Genomic DNA, 18,041 nt, shown 5'->3' on the forward strand with positions numbered 1-18,041 from the left:
TCTGTATCTCCTAAAATAATACTTAAGAATATATTTTTCATCACATAAAATATTGTTTCAGTAATTTAGATGAGAAAAAATCCTTTGTGGAAGCATACTATGTAAAAGACAATAAGAAACAATTGGAATTTTTAACACATAAGACTAAAAATGATTAACCATATGATATAATAAAAACAGCCATTATCTATTGAATATGATCTTAATAGTTTCAAATGGTAAATAATTATGTTAAAAATTCAAGCTAGCTGAAAAGTTTTTATTGTATATTTGATAGATTACAGTTGTATACATTTAGAGTATACAACATGACATTTTCATTTATGAATACAATAGGAATAATTAAATCAAGCTAATTAACATATCCATCAGTTCAAATATTTATTGATTTTTTTTTGTAGTGAAAACATTTGGAATTTATTCTCAATGATTCTGAAATGTCAAACCAGATTTAACTGATTTAGACAATGTATGTATATATTTTTACTCAAGGTTGGAGATTCTGAAAAAAATAGTGCATAGTTTTTTTGACATTAAAAATTGGATAACTTGGCTTGCCAGTAAATGGATGGAACTGGAGAATATCATGCTAACCAAAATAAGCCAATTCTAAAAAAACAAAAGGCCAATTTTTTTTTTTTCTCTAATGTGCGGAGGCTAATTGACAATAAGGAGTTGGGGACTAGGTGAGAATAGAGGTACTTTGGGTAAGACAGAGGGGCATGCAGGGAGGGGAGGGGATATGAGGGTAGGAAGAATAGTAGAATGAATTACTCTATGTTCATAAATGATTACATGACTGATGTAATTCTATGTCATGTAGAACTAGAAGAGTGAAAAGTTATACTCCATGTATGTATGATTTGTCCAAATGCATTCTACTGTCATGTATAACTAATTTGAAGAAATTAAAAAAAGAAAAAAACTTGATAACTTGGCTTAAACACGTGTTTCTCAGTAGATAGGATAACAGAATCAAACAAATGTCCATTAATGGATGACTAGAATAAGAAAATGTCATCACATATAATATTTGGTAATGATATTTCTAAAGTTTCTGATGTGCTTTAGACATATAAGTCTATCATCTCTGGTTCTTTTTTTCTCCTCTTAACTGATAAAAAAATTGGGACTCATAAAAAGTTATCTGACAGAGAAGTGAATGCTGATTTGAAGGACTGTTCTTGGCTGAACAAATGGTAAGTCAGAACTGATTCTCCTGTTATCAGGCCTTAGGGAGCTCACTGGACTTCTAACACTAATGATGAAAAATGTCTAGAAATTTGGTTACTCTTTTCAGCTTTCCATGTGTGTTTGAATTCATGGCCCTAAACTTATATTTATACATTATAAAAGGATATATTTTTTTGTCACTTATTTTGCTCCCTACCCTTTGGTGAGAGGAAACATGAGGGGGATGGAGTTGAGTTTTTCTTTTCTCTCAGGTTGATGAAGCCCGAAGTAAACTCCACTCAGAATCTGATAAAATAGTTTTTTGTTGAGGGCAGGTTTTTTTTAAAGAACAGAATGCTCAGGACATATTTAAAAGTGGTTATTTTTCTTTTTCCCTTCTGGGAGCATGAGAAGATTTTTTTTCCCCTAACATTCTCTGACAAGTTCTGAGAGAGAGAGAGAAAAAAAAAAAAAAAAAAAAACAGGAAATGTGCACGTTTTCTCCATTCCTGTCACAGTACATTTTGTGCTACTATAATAAAATACCTGACTGAGACTGGGTATCATCTAAAGAATGAAATTTAATTTTTTGACAATTCCGGAGGCTTGAAACTCTAATATCAAGGTGCCAGCAGGTTGAATTCTCTGGTGGGAGCTGTGTCCTTGGGAGGGGAGGAATGTTGTATCCTCCTGTGATAGAAAATGGAAGAGGAAAAGGCATCAAGCCTAAGGACACCTAATCCCATTCACCTCTCAAAGGCCAAACCTCTGAATACTGTTGCAGTGGGAACTAAATATCAACATGGATTTTGGAGACAGCAAAAACATTCAAACCATAGTACTCCCTACAATCAACAGTTCCCAACTCTCAAACTTGCCTAAACTGAGCTGCCAGTAGTTTGCAAATTACAATTTTAAGGATTTCTCACTTGTACTGGCTCCAAGTTTTTGTTTACTTTTTATCACTGTGACCAAAATACCGGACAAGAGCAACTTAGAAATGGAAATATTTACTGTGGGCTAGAGGTTTTAGAGGTTCAGTCCATGGTCAGCTAAATTCATTCCTCTGGATCTGAGATGAGGCAGACATCATACTGACAGAGGACACTTGCTCAATTCATTTGAGCCAGAAAGAGTGGGGGTGGGCAGGGAGGAAGAGGAAACACAACAGGAGCCAGGGACAAAATATAATCCTCAAGGGCAAACCCCCAGTGACCTTCCTCCAGTCATACCCTATTTTTCTGCAGTTACTATCCAGTAGTACATTAAATTATTAATATACCAAGTGGGTTAATCCACTGATAAGGCTATAGCTCTTTTAATCTAATTGCCTCACCTCTGTACATTACTGCATTGGACATCATGTTTCTAATATATGAGCTATTCAGGGGACACTTCATATCCAACCACAGCTCTCCAGCAGAAGTGCAAATTCTGATTTTCTCCATCTAACTAATTTTAAAGGTAGGAGCTTACTTTTTGGTTTAATTTCTCTGATATACCTGAGAAAAATGTTTGATTTTCACTTTCTTCAGCTTAATGTCAGGACTGGAATGATAATGTCCAAGTTTTTCATGCTCTGGACTGGAAACCAGAAGTCTAATTAATCTTGTGTAAAAGTAAAGTTAGAAAATGACACATTCTTTGGTCTCTTATAATCAAAAGGAAACATTTTCTGTGCTTTTGGTAAACACAAAGTTTTTATTATTAACTTGATTCAGTATTTTCCTACAGTTTCACCATAAGTGAACTATACCACACTCTTTACTGAATGTAGATCATAAAAATTTTGCTCAATGCAATATTCTAAATAGCAAGTCTCACCAATATGCATGTTGCATATATATGATTATAGCAAAAATTAAATTTGCTTAAATTTGTTGGCAAAAATTTTGTTTTGGTTGTAGATTAGTCATATGCATCCAGTTGGGTAGATATTTAGAATCAAAAGTTTGGTAGTTTTTAAGTGTTACAATTTGGTACAGAAATGGCTTGTGTTTTAATTTAGATGTTTATCCTTGGTTGGTTCCTAACTTCTCTGAGCTTTGCAAGTTTCTTACTTGGAAAAATGGGGATAATAATACCTATCTCAGAAAGTCACAGTATTTTTGAAATGTTTTCATTAGTGCATTATAGTTTTGCATTATAGTGGTGCTTATTTTGACATTATCATACATGCACTAGGATATAATTTGCTCCATTTCAGTCCTCAGTACTTCCTCTTTCCCTCCCTTTCTCCCTGTTCCTTGCTTCTACTCTACTGGTCTTCCTTCTATTTATTTATTTATATTTTTTACATTGATGCTTTATAGATGTACATAAAGGTGTTCTCACTGTGATATATTCATATATGTACATAGCTTAATTTGGTCTATTTTATTCCATTATTCCTTTCTTATCCTACCTTTCCTTCCTCTCTCAATCCCTTTCCTCTCCTTCACTGATCTCACTTCCATTTTCATGGAATTCCCTCCACCTTTCATACCTTATTTTGGTCTATATTCTGCATACAAGAGAAAACTTTCACTCTTGGTTTTTTGAGTCTGTCTTATTTAATGTAGCATGATTTTCTCCAGTTCCATCTACTTATCAGCAAATGCCATAATTTCATTCTTTTTTATGGCTGAGTAAAACTCCATTGCACATACATAACACATTTTATTTATCCATTGATCTGTTGACAGCCACCTGGGCTGATTCCATAACTAGGCTATTGTGAGTTGCACTACTATAGTGTTGAGCCTGCATTACTATAGTATGCTGATTTTTTTTTTTTTTTGGATATGAACAAAGGAATGGAACATCTGGGTCAAAGACTAGGAAAGACTAGGCCTATTTCTAGTCTTTCGAGGAATCTCCATACTGATTTCCAAAGTTGTTGTACTTATTTGTACTCTCACCAACAATTTATAAGTGTACATTTCCCCCATGTCCTCACCAGCATTTATTGTTATTTGTATTCTTGATTGCTATTCTAACTGAAGTGAGATGAATTCTCAGTGTAGTTTTGATTTGCATTTTGCTGATTGTTAGGAATGTTGAACTTCTTAAAAATATAGTTCTTGGCCATTTGTGTTTCTTCTTGTGAGAAATGTCTGTTTAGGTTTTTTTTTTTTAAAGAGAGAGAGAGAGAGAGAGAGAGAGAGAGAGAGAGAGAGAGAGAGAGAATTTTTAATATTTATTTATTTATTTTAGTTTTCAGCGGACACAACATCTTTGTTTGTATGTGGTGCTGAGGATCCAACCCGGGGCGCAGGCATGCCAGGCGAGCGCACTATTGCTTGAGCCACATCCCCAGCCCTGTTTAGGTTTTTTTTTTTTGGTCCATTTTTAATTGAGTTTTTGTTTATTTGGTGTTAAGTTTTTTGAGTTCTTTGAATATTCTGGATATCAATCAGCTGTCCAAGTAGTAGCTGACAAAATTTTCTTCCATTCTGTAGGCTTTTTCTTCAAGCTCTGTTTTCTTTGCTCTGCAGAAGCTTTGTAAATTTGATGTCTCCCACTTATGTTTCTTGGTTTTATTTTCATGCACTTCAAGGGTCTTTTTAAGGAAGTGAGTGCCTGCACCAATATGTTGGAATGTTGAACCCTACTTTTTCTTTTAGAGTTACCAAGTTTCTTATTTAATTACTAAGTCTTTGATTCATTTTTTTTTTTTTTTGGATTCACTTTGATTTGATGTATGTGCAGGGAGAGAGAGAGAGATCTAGTGTCAATCTTCCACATATGGATATTCAGTTTGCTAGGACGATGTTTTTAAAAGTCTGTATTTTCTTCAACTTTTGTTTTTTTGGCATTTTTCTTGTGTATTGGATGACTGTATCTCTGGAGGTTTGCCTCTGTGTCCTCAGAAAGTTATTTTGAAGATTAAATGAGATTGTATGTACAAAGCTAAACACAATATCCAAAGCATAAGGAGTCTCGAGTCATCATTTTGTTCTGTGAGTTCTGCAGGATTTCTGAGATCAGTAGGAACTGAATCTCAGAATTGGGTGAGTAGGGTATTAGCCTCCCCTTGGGGAGGTAGGAAAGATTTCGCATTGGATGAAAGTTAAGCAGATGACCTGTAAGAGCCCATATAAATCATGTCTCATCTAATAAGAGAATTACGTCATTAGTCTTCTGTTTATATTTGAGATGTCAAATTTAATTACTGGTTTTAATAATGGTCTCCTTATCTCATTCAAGTCGTTAGTACATATATCTATGAGGGAATATTAATTAATTTGAATTTTTAATGTCTCCATAGGTTTATGTTATTCACTGACTTATGAATTTCTTTAAAATATAAAATGCCTCTAATTCAGAAATGTCTGGAGTGTTTCATATTACTGTGTAGTTTTACTTTTCTTTTAATTAAAATTAAGCATTTATGGATCATGAGGTCAGTGGTTTAGAATTGATATAGATAGTTAATTGTTTAGATTTGAAAGGCAGCAGCATTCTGGATGGGATATGTGTTCTTCATTTAGCCACAGTCCCTACCACTCCCTAGTGTCCTACACAGATCTCAGTTCGTTTATTTTAATTATGTACTTATCCTTTCTAGGCATTTGAGTTTGCAGCTTTTTCTTTATGTATTTATTATATACATTAATCCTTTTCAGTTACTCAAATTGACCCCTCAATTCTTGAACTTAATTTTAATGGTCAAGAAAGACAAAAAATGAGTTACATGAAAGGTTGTTGAATTTCTGGTAGTGCTATGTGATCTGCTTTCCTAAAAACTTGTTAGTTAAAAAGAGTAGAAAACCTAAACACTTGAAGGCTGAAGGGAAACAATTGTGAGGTTGCGGGAAACTAAAAAGGAAAATGTAAGTGGTATATCATAAGTCAATAAAAGCTTAGAAAATGTTTTAAAAAGAAATATAGTCTGGAAAGTTAGATCTACCATTAGTTATATAGATTAAAGTGGTGGAATTTGGCATTAAAATGATTTGCTAGAGGAGATATATACTTATGTGTACTGCCAATTAGTCTCAGGCATGTGAATGTAAATAAAGAGTAAAATTATAAATTGAATAGAAAAACATCTGGCATTTGGGACTGGGTTTTAAATTAAGCATTACTAATTTCAGCATGTAAAAATGTCTTTACAAAACATATTTAGATGCATGCCTTAAAAAACAAAACAATATAGATGTGAGAAAAGTTTTGTTGAAAAAATTCAATATGGAAAAATATATCTACCTTGTTATGTTTTAAATATATTAATGTTGTATAATCTCATGTATTATTCCTTATTCATTCACTTGACATCTGGTCCAATTCATATAATGAACACAATACAATTTAATATTCTTGATTCAAAACATAGTGACTCACTATAATTCTGAATATATCATTATTTATTGGTGTTCATATATCTTCTAAGAAAAACTAGATATCTCACTAAAAAAATCAACTAGATATGTAAAAATATTGGTAAAATTCTTGAGTGCTATCTTAAATGCAATGTAATTCTTAAATTATCTAAACAGGAATAGACTCTGAAGGGTTCCTGTGAGTAAATTTTACACAGAATGTATATAGGATATGGAATGATACAAATATGGTACTGCTGCAGTAACAACTGCACGTTTTTATTATTATGTATTATTCTATCAATAGTTACATTAAATCCTATTTAAGTGGCTAGTTCTAGTGAATGTACCTATTTTAAGCGCAACTTCTTAAAATTTTATAGGCAAAGCCCTTCAATGAGCAATGAAAAGATGATTAAAAAAAGACGATTGAATAGAAAAACAGCTGGCAACAGTAATTCATTTTGGATATAGTTTTACTTTTTATGAATAAGTCTGCAAAATATCAACATAAAGAGTGTACCTTTTTTAAAAAAAATGAATGCAGCCTCAATACTGAAAGCCAGTTTAAATAGTGAACATTTTAAACTTCTTATGACATAGTATTACACCCTTGTGGTTCACATAGCATATCCTGCATTGGTTTAAATTTTTACTACTCAGAGAACAGGAGAGTACAAGGCAAATCATTTGGTTTCTTTTAAAATAATCTGCCATTTTATTTTTCTATGCCATTTTGGATATGACAAAGGTAATGCAATACAAAGTGGCATCTATCTTTATGAGTATTTCAAATTTAATGTGTATTAAAATATCATTATCATTAATAAATGCACAGCTTATATGAGGTACTATTCAGAACTAGTAGAAAACACGGACCTTGATCACAAAGAACTTTCTTATTAAAGTAGGAACATTATAAGGGGTATTTAGTAGCACATATAAACATTTTACCAGCTCATTCTGTCCCATGGAACTATAGTGAAAAGAATTAGCATTTTTAACTGTTGTCCAGGATCAATGGTTATAGACTAGTGAAGTAGGCAAATAACTTTCATGTCCCTAAAGTTGAGGAAACAGACAAGCAAATGGAACACATCAGAATTCTGCCCTCTCTCCACCATCCTCAGCCTAAGGAAGCATGATGTGCTAGAGAGGTCCTCTATAAATTAGCTGATCAAATAAACAATCTTTTAAAAAGATTGATTTTCAAGATATAGACTGCAACCATTTCCATACAGAAATTCCATTACACAACATATACACACTGAATATGTATATTGAAGCATTACTTGGCACCTCACTAATATGTACAATTTTCATATTTTTATGTACTAGTTAAAAGAAAAGAAAAAAGAAAATGGCAAAATCATCCCCTTTCCACAGGCAAGAATAAAAAGAAATGTTATCAGAATGAGCTGCCCAGAGAAAAGAGGTTCTGAAGTGTAAACATTTGGTAAGTAAGAAGTAAGATTTCATCAAATGAAAATCACAGAAATAAGTTTTTAAAAGCTGAGCCTAAATAGTGGTAATTGTAAAATTTATATTTTCAAATTATTATCAAATTCTTTTTTAATTAATTAATTTATTTCATCTAATTTGTTATACATGACAGCCGAATAGATTTCAGTTCATAGTACACAAATGGAGCACATTTTCTGTTTTTCATTTTTCTGGTTGTATACAAAGAAGAGTCACACCATTTGTGTCTTCATACCTTTACCCAGGGTGCTCATTCCACCATTTTTACTACCTCCATGCCCCCTCACTGAACCTCCCTCCCCTTTGCTCTATCCAAATTTCCTCCATTCCTCCCATGATCCCCACCCCACATTGTGGATTAGCATCCACTTATCAGAGAAAACATTTGGTCTTTAGTGTTTTTGGGATTGACTTACTTGCCTTATCATGATATTCTCCAACTCCATCCATTTACCTACAAATGTTATGATTTTATTTTCTTTTAATGCTCAGTAATATTCCATTGTGTATATGTACCACAGTTTCTTTATCCATTCATCTATTAAAGGGTATATAGGTTGGTTCCACAATTTGGCTATTGTGAATTGTTCTGCTATAAACATTGATGTGAACGCATCATTGTAGTATGCTGTTTTTAAGTCCTTTGAGTATAAACTGAGGAGTGGGATAGCTGGGTCAAATGGTGGTTCCACTTCCAGTTTTCCAAGGAATCTCCATACTGCTTTCCAGATCAATTGCACCAATTTGCAGTGCCACCAGCAATGTAAAAGTGTACCTTTTCCCCCACATCCTTGCAAACACTTATTGTTGTTTGTATTCCTAATAACTGCCATTCTGACTGGAATGAGATAAAATTAAGTTCTTGATCTAGGTTATGGTAACAAGAAAGAAAATACATTAATGGTTCATTAAAAAATTAATATCACTCAGCCTTAAAGAAAAATGAAATTATGGCATTTGCAGGTAAATGGATGGAACTAGAGAATATCATACTAAGTGAAATAAGTCAATCCTCCTAAACTGAAAGCAGAATGTTTTCTCTGATAAGTGGATGCTGAACTACAGTGGGGGTGGGGGGTTGGATAGGGAAGAATGATGGAACTTTGGTTTGTGTAGAGAAGAGTGATGGGAGGGGTGGAGTTGTGGGGATGGAAAGGACTATAGAATGAGACAGATATTATTATGCTATACACATGAATGATTATACTACTGGAGTGATTCTGCACCATGTACAGCCAGAGGAATGAGAAGTTGTGCATTTATGTACAATATGTCAAAAAGCATTCTACTGTAAAATAAATAAATAAATAAATAAATAAATAAATAAATTTAATTATATCAGTGACGATAGTAGAGGGAAGATTGTTGAGAAAGATCAAATACTAATTAATTTTTTTGTGGATTTAAATCTGGGAAATAAAATTTCAAATTTCACATTTTATTATAAGAAGTGATACTTTATTGAGAAATTACAATGTCATTAAATGAATTTGAAGTATGGCCTGGCATGGTAAGTTTCATGCAACATTGATAAAGAGGCTCAAAGGAGTCACTTAAAATAATGGCATTTTGGAGTTTAACTTATCTCTTATTTAAGGATTTATGAAAACATCAATATGGATTAAGTACAGTAAAGAAATGGAAAATTATAGAAAAATATGAAGAATTTAAGGATATAAATTAAGTACACATAAGGAAATTTCTTTTAATATTTTACTCTGCTCTTTTCCATTATTAAAAAAAAACTATTTACACATACCTAAATGTTATATATTGCTTATTTAATGACTGAGATGATAGTGCATATCTGGTATTGTTAGAGGCATTGTTTAATATAATTAAATATTAGTTTAAACATAAGTTTTAAGTGTTCCATTGTATTTTCATTGGGTAGATAAAAGTTTCAACCCCCAATTCATGGACATTAAGTTTTTTTTTTATTATTTTACTCTTATATATGACTCTACATAAAACTAAACATTACTAAATATAAATTCTTGACAAAATCTTTGATAATGTTCTTAGGAAAAATTTTTTAATTGATTTTACTTTTTTAAAATACACGACAGCAGAATTCATTACAATTCTTATTACACATATAGAGCACAATTTTTCATCTTTGTATATAAAGTATGTTCATGACAATTCATGTATTTATACATGTACTGTTTTTTTGGCATTACAATTCTTATTATACGTATATACAACAATTTTTCACATCTCTGTTTGTATATAAAGTATGTTGACACCCAATTCCTGACTTCATATATGTACTTTGGATAATGATGTCCATCACATTCCACCAATCTTGCAAATCCCCTTCCCCCTTCCTTTTCTCCCTCTCCTCTTTTCTATCTAGAATTTATCTATTCCTCCCATGCTCTCCCTCCCTACCCTTGGGAAAATTTTTTGAGAAATAGGTCACCAGATTAAACAGTTTAACTATTTCAAGTATCTTAATTTATATTTCCCAATTGTTTCCTAAAAACCTTTCTATATTTAATATACCTCTGAAAGGGTGAAACAATCCATTTCATCTCACATTTACCAATATTAGGTATTATAAAATAGTTTGGGATTTTTAAAATTGTTAATAAAGTAATTATTATCAATTTACTATTTTTAATGTATATCCAATAGTTACTTCTGTGACTTGAAATTATTTATGTTATTGCTTATTTTTTTCATAGGAGTGTTTAAAAATACTTAAAAGCCCACTTTATACTTTCAGAGGATTAAACCTTTCTCACATAGTGAAATTAAAACTCAGTTGGTAGTTGGATTTTAATTTTGCTCATAGTGGGTTCATTTTGGCACACAAACTTTAAAATCATAGCACATTCAAATAAGTTTTTTTTTTTGTCTTTGGAATTTTTCCATTTCTTTATATTTTGAAACTCTTTCTCTACTCTAAAAGTATAATATAGCTATAAATAGGTCATGCAAATATTTCAAAGAACGATGGAGAACAAAGATACACATAACATTTATATATACACAGACACATATGCCATATTAGAAATTAAAATAACAGTAAATTAAATTTTCTCGTTATGATGCTATCTATTAATTCATTTTAAATACTAAGTATTTAATACATTGCAAATTTAATATTATGTATTGTATAGAGGAATCTTACAAATCTAGTCACTCTTTCAACAACTAGAACCATATTAAGTGCTGAGGGTAGAGCTATGTCAAAGTAGAAACCCCTACCCTGGTGCAGCATAGATTCTAGTAACATATATTTTTTACTAACATCTTTCACTAATCTTTCAGCATGCCTTTCTTGATTTGATTGTAAGGATTTTCCCAAACTGTTTTCAAAAATATGATTGCTTTTGGGTAACTCTTCCCTATTTTATTTGACTACTGATAGTTATAAATATAGCTGACACTGTGTACTTATAGTACATTTTAAATTGGGTGATTTTTTTTTTAATTAGTGCCAATGATTCAAGGTGCTGGCCTTGAGCATGTTGCAACTGCCTCTACTGCTCAGCTACACCTCTAGCTCATTACAATTTTGATATACTATGTATTTCCTTCCTCATCTTTAAAAAATACTTTCCCATTTTATTTGTAGTCATTTTCTGCTACCAAATATAATTTAGAATCACTACATTCTAAGTATAGTAAAATAGTACTGCTCAAATTTGGATTAAGTATAAATTACTTTAAAAGTCTTAACTTTTTTATGTTACTTATTGTACTCTCCCAGGTACTTGGAAGATCTTACTTTTATTGATGTCTTTAAATTTCTTAGAAAATGAAAAAAAAATCTTGTCTTTCAGATTTTGTGTATTGCTTGTTGAAGTTTTGCCTTATGTTCCATATTTTTATTGCTCTTATGAATTACATATTTCCATACACTTAATGATTTATCAATATTATATGGAAAAGATTTTCTCTTTGAATTTAGGTTGCATCATCAATTTGTTGATCTACTTATTTGTTCTAACAGAGTTTTCATTCAATTTGTGGAATTTTCTGCATAGTTCTTTTTTTTTTTTTTTGTATTAGGGATTGAACTAGGGGCACTCTGCCTCTGAGTCATGTCCCTAGCCCTATTTTGTATTTTATTTAGAGATAGGGTCTCACTGAGTTGCTTAGCACCTCACTTTTGCTGAAGTTGACTTTGAACTCATGCTCCTCCTGTCTCAGCCTCCTGAGGAGCTGGGATTACAAGTGTGCCACACCCAATGATTTTCTGGATAGTTATTTTTTTTAAATAAACAATCATTAAGATATCAAGATGTCAAAGTCTTCAGTTACTACCTTTACTTCAGTGGAAACTTCAAGCAGTCATGTGAATGAATGGCCAGAAAATTGTCTGTAATCCACCTGCTGGGCAAATACCTCATGGAGTTTATAACATCATCCAGGCAAGGTCTTGAACACTTCTGAGCATTGCTGAAAAGATTACATTTATAGAAGGATTTTTAGTTTTCATTTCAAAATGTTTCAATTTCTACCTCAGATGTTATCAGAGATTTAGACAATATAAATTAGCATTTCAAGAAGTAGAGCTAGGCAACAATGATAAAATATTTTAAAAACAATTTATTGCTCCTCCCTCCAAAGGGAACCTCACCCCTCACCCATACCTCAGGTGGCCATAGTGACTAAGAACCAAAAGCAGTAGAGGGTGATAACCTTGCTTTCTGGGAAATAGATGCAAATAAGATTCATTACAAAAGAAATGAATGTAGAGGGGAAAAGATGTTACACTAAACTAATTTTTATTCCCCTTTCTTGGACTCCCTTATCCATTTCTTTCATATCAATGTTATTATATTTTTCACTTAAAACCAAGAAATATTTCCATAATGAAAGCATAAATTAATTTTTGAAGACCTTTTAAAAAATTATGATGCAATCCAGCCTGTGAAAGACAGAATGATTGACAAAGGTTTCAGGAGCAATAAGGAAGTGCTAGGAAATACAGACTTTTAGCAGAAGTATCAGGCCATAGTCTTTAGAAAGGAAAAAGATTCAGTATCCATGAAAGTTAGAAGTAAAAGTTTACAATGGACAAACTTGTTGAAAAAATATCAAGAATAATTTTTCAGCTGAATCAAAATTAATTTTCCAGGCTAAATTTACTCCTCTCCCTTAAAGCAAAAACAAAAACAAAAACAAAACCCATTACTATTTTTTACTCTTAAATTCTGGGAGTTGGTAGATGCAAACTCACGGTTGGGCTTAATTTAGAGATGTTCCAGGGTCTGGCTTTAGGTGGGTGCAGTTAAGTTTGTAGTTTCACTGACACGGAGATGTAATAAAGATTTGAAGGTGACAGCTGGTTCCTTGAGAAAAATAGACATCAGGCCAAGAGATGCAGGGCAAGTGTTCTTAGGTGAGAAGAATGAGGGTAGACTTCCAATTATACTATGATCCATATTATGGGAGACTTTTATGTAGACAATTATACGTGGGAAAGGTTTACTTTAAAAAACACAGGTTTGGAGATCATGATAAATCTACTTCATTATGACAGATTTTGTCATATTGTTTTCTAAATGTTAAATTTAATCCAAAAATGTCACACGTGATATTTTGAAATTCTTTTGTCATTAAAATCAATGATATAGTCTGGGTCAACATATGCAAATTAATATTTGAGACTACTTCCCTCATATGTGCATCTTTTTTATTATGATACTGATACAATTATTCAGCTCTCAAATCAATGAAATCCTTAAGTGTTTAGATGTTACTAGATGCCAGACTCAGACACTACAAAATATTACATTGAAGTGTATTTTAAAAGTGCATATTTTTGGTCCAATTATTCATATGGAATTTTAATAAAGTGAAACTTATTCTTATTCTGAATTATTACAAGTTCAAATGGTTTTAGAAAACTGACACATTCTCTGAAGTGCTTTGAAAGATTTTAAAAAACGTATCTCGCAAACAAATTTTTGTTTTTTTACATACTTCTTTGCTCACGGTCACACCAAGACACCACTTCAAACGTTAAGAGCAGAGCTGAGGACAGACAGGCTGCCACCAGAGAAGCAGAACAGTCTTGAGACAGACAAGCTGCAATCATGAGGGGGAGACATTAAAAAATAATAATAATGAAATAGAGAAAAAAAATAATAATAATTTCATTAATAATAATGAAATAGAGAAAAAAAGAAACTCTCAAGTGTTTCTCAGACTGGAGGTAGAAATTCATTTACCAAGCACCCCAGTTTCTGTAACCAGAGCCTGCAGGTCTGAACCTTGCGCAAGGAACAACATGAGATACCCTGCTGGACCCAATGGCTCTGCTGACAATCAGATTCTCAAAGCAGAGCAAGAGCTGCTGCAGCAGTACCTTTGAACTTGGAGATTAGGGATAACTCTGCTCACCAGTCAAGCTCTATTTTCAGGTACATTATTCGTAATATTAACAAAATGAATTTTAAATAAAAGATACTTTTCAAAAAAAGAGGTTTTTTTGTTTTGTTTTGTTTTTAAATAAAATCCTTTGGGTCCTAAGATACTCTCAATGTACATTAGGAAAAGCATATAAAAATCAAAACACTTAAGAATATGTAAGCTGGGCATGGTGGTGCACTCCTGTAATCCCAGCAACTGGGGAGGCTGAGGCAGGAGGATTGTGAGTTCAAAGCCAGCTTCAACAAAAGTGAGGCACTAAGCAACTCAGTGAGACCTTGTCTCTAAATAAAAAACAAACTAGGGCTGAGGATGCCCCTGAGTTCAATCCCTGATACCTCACTTGGCCCCAAAAAGAATGTGTAATATGTTCAATAAATTTTAATATTATTACTCTTTAAAATAGTATAGTTCTTTGGATTTGATACATTCATGTGAAAGTACAGTTTATCAAGCATGGCTAAAAGCTTTGGCTCCCTGTGATAACACTGAAATTCATATTATGGGAGCTACTGAACTATTCTTTGGTGCCTGGATTTATCCTTTTGGCTCATTTGATTTTATCCATGGAATTTTCAATTATGGATATGACTTTACTTTCAAGTTTCTAAAAAGATTTTTTTTTCAGGAAAGTTTATCAATCTTGGTTTTATAAAAAAAGTTATACTTACATTCAATAAGAGTCTCTTATTAGGATATCTGGTTGTAAAATTCTTAGACAAGACTAATTTTATTAAGTTAATAATGGTTATTTCCAATGTTTGGCATTTTATGTATTAGGTAACAGATAATCTAAGACTTGTTCTATATATGGTGATATAAGACATCTAGACTAGGGGAGAAAAACATCACTAAGAAATTTTTGTCTGGTCAGTAGGAGGGTAAATGCAATAGATTTTGGATAATGTGATCAACAATTAAATGTCAATTTAGATTTTTACCACATTTAGATTTTTACCACATACTAAAACAACAACTACCACCACCACATTTGGGGGGAAAATGATTTGGGGTCAGAAGTAGAGACCAGATCACAGAACTGGCTCAGCAGGAGAGAGAAAATTAATGTTCACAATTAGGTGGTAGAAAAGAATAGGACAATACTTCACTAGTCCATCTGAGTCACTGAAGTAGCAGCTTCTAGGGTTCCATGTTAAATTATTCACTGAAAAGATGGTTATTTTTATGGCATTGGAAACATTTAGAGTCAAAGTTATCCACACTATTCAAAATGTAAATAAAATAATAAATCTTGAAATAATAAAATGCCAGTTCTCCCGTAATCCAAGAAAGATTACATATTCACTGACTTGAAATTCTTTTAGATAACTAGTTGAGTTTTATAATAATTTATAACTTACAAATTAAATGACATGAAATATAAAAATATAATGAAAATATGTTAGAAAATAAAAAAATTGTCAGTAGAAACATGAATAGTTATCAAACAGTCACAGAAATTAATAATTAGCAGATCATTTAACATTCTGGGAAAAAATTACAAGTACATATGCATATATATGTATATATGTGAACTAAAATACACATATAAATATTCTACTTGCTGGTAATTTTAAAAAATATTATTATTATTTTTCAATGCACCAGAGTTAAAATATTTATGAATTTTATTATTAGTTATCTTAATAGTGAATTAAAAGAAAAAAAAACATTTTCAAATTAATATATTTCTTAACCTCCAATGATCACTTGCCTTGCAAATTAAAAAACAAAATTTTTTTTTTGTATTTTTGTTTTTACAGATGATAATCAAAAGAAAGCAGCCCAACAGTGGCCTTCTGCCTTTAATGTGGACTCACTTTTGATGACTACATCAACATTTTACTTACAGAAATGGCCTTTAATTTCTATTTAATATATTTCTAAAAAGATTTCTGACTCCTTTTTTTTTGAAAAAGAATATCAATATATAATTGCTGTTAAAGAAAGACAGACATAGAATATGGCACCTTCTATTTCTTTGTTAAATAGTTAAAAAGTGCTTGTGTTAAAAAGTGCTTGTTTGCACTTCCTCTTACTAATATATAAGAAGATACATTGTTCTATTACAATCCAAACTAAGACAACTAAAAGAGAAAGATAAAAGTCTATGGGATTATAATTAAGGAACCCATGAGGTATTGTTGAGTATTCTAGATACTTATTCTTTAAAAATGCTGAATAATTCATTTTTAAATAATAAAGCATGAATTAACAAAATGTGATCTTATTTCCATGTTCATGTTATGAATTATTTCATCTTACATATTTAAAAGGAGAATGAAATAAATTTAATACACAAGCTATGGTCACAAAGTCTCATTGCTCTTGTAGTTGATTGATTGTTTTTTTCCACTTCCATTACCAACAATGACTATCCAAAAAAAGAATCAGTCTTTGGGACTCTGAAAAAGGATTTTTGTTTGTTTTTGTTACCAAAGAGTGGGAAAAAACGAATGTGTGTATATAAGCGGCAGATACTCAAGTTGAACTTGAGATCTTAGGTGAAATTTACAATAAGCATTTACAATATAAGGACAAGTGGGAAAAATATTTTGTGAGGAAAAAGCAAAAACTTTTATATTGCTGAAAATTTATGTAGAGTTTTTCCTGAGAAGATTGGGCTTATAAGGAAAAGTCTGGGTAAAATTTCAGGATTTAAGAGAATACCAATAAAGTGAAGACTGACATTAACCAGACCTGGCTATAAATACCACACAAAGAGACCAAACACGTCCTCCCCTGACAGGTCTGGCCACCTCCCCTTCAGAACAAACCTATACCAAACAGGAGAATGAACCATTGTTCTTTTAGGTTCAACGAAACTTAATATGCTAGTTAAAGAACTTTTGCTTTAGGATGATTTCGATGTGTGTATTACCTGATTACCATGTTAAGCATAGTTAAACCCTGCAGTGTACCAGCAGAGCCAAGAATCTGCACATATCATCATTTAATCATCTCTATTATCTCCCTGTCTTATCAGTCAAAGTAATATGACTTCTTTCTTCTCAACATCATTTTGATGTGAAGGAAGAAGTCACTTTTATGTTGCTGAAAAACCTCTAATTACCTTTATTGAGAAAAGCGAAAATACTAACGTGAAATAAACATGCTTCTTTCTCTGCTCTATCGTATTTGCTTGGCAAATACTAGTGCACAGACCTTACTTCTGGTTGATAGCACTGATTTACATGCATTTATTTTCCTTTTCTGTCTTTAAAATGTACATGTATTCTAATAGGAATATTATATCCTGTAATTGTTATAGACTAATTACATGTTACTGAATAGTAAAATATTTTTGTTATTTATTGTTCAATATTCCAACAATGATCTTAAAGGTATGATTTCTGATACTTAAAGAAAATCTTTTAGAGTATTATCTGTAAGGACCAAAATAAATATGAGTACTATATGAAGACAATATTTTAATACAATTTTCATTGACAAATAATTATTACCTGAAATATATATTTGTTTAAAGTTCTAAATTTTATTTTAAATTATTACATGACTTGACTAAGAAATATCCAACAAATATGAATTGAAGATTTTGCATGTAAAAGGTATATGCAAGTTATGAAAGTTTTGAAATGTAGCCAGAAAACAAAGTGACATTGTTATTTATGTTTAATTTTCAAATTAAAGTATTTTTTTGAAATGAATATTTGTTCATAACACTAAAATAAT

Source organism: Urocitellus parryii, chromosome 1 (assembly GCF_045843805.1).
Source record: "Urocitellus parryii isolate mUroPar1 chromosome 1, mUroPar1.hap1, whole genome shotgun sequence".
Classification (NCBI taxonomy): domain Eukaryota; kingdom Metazoa; phylum Chordata; class Mammalia; order Rodentia; family Sciuridae; genus Urocitellus; species Urocitellus parryii.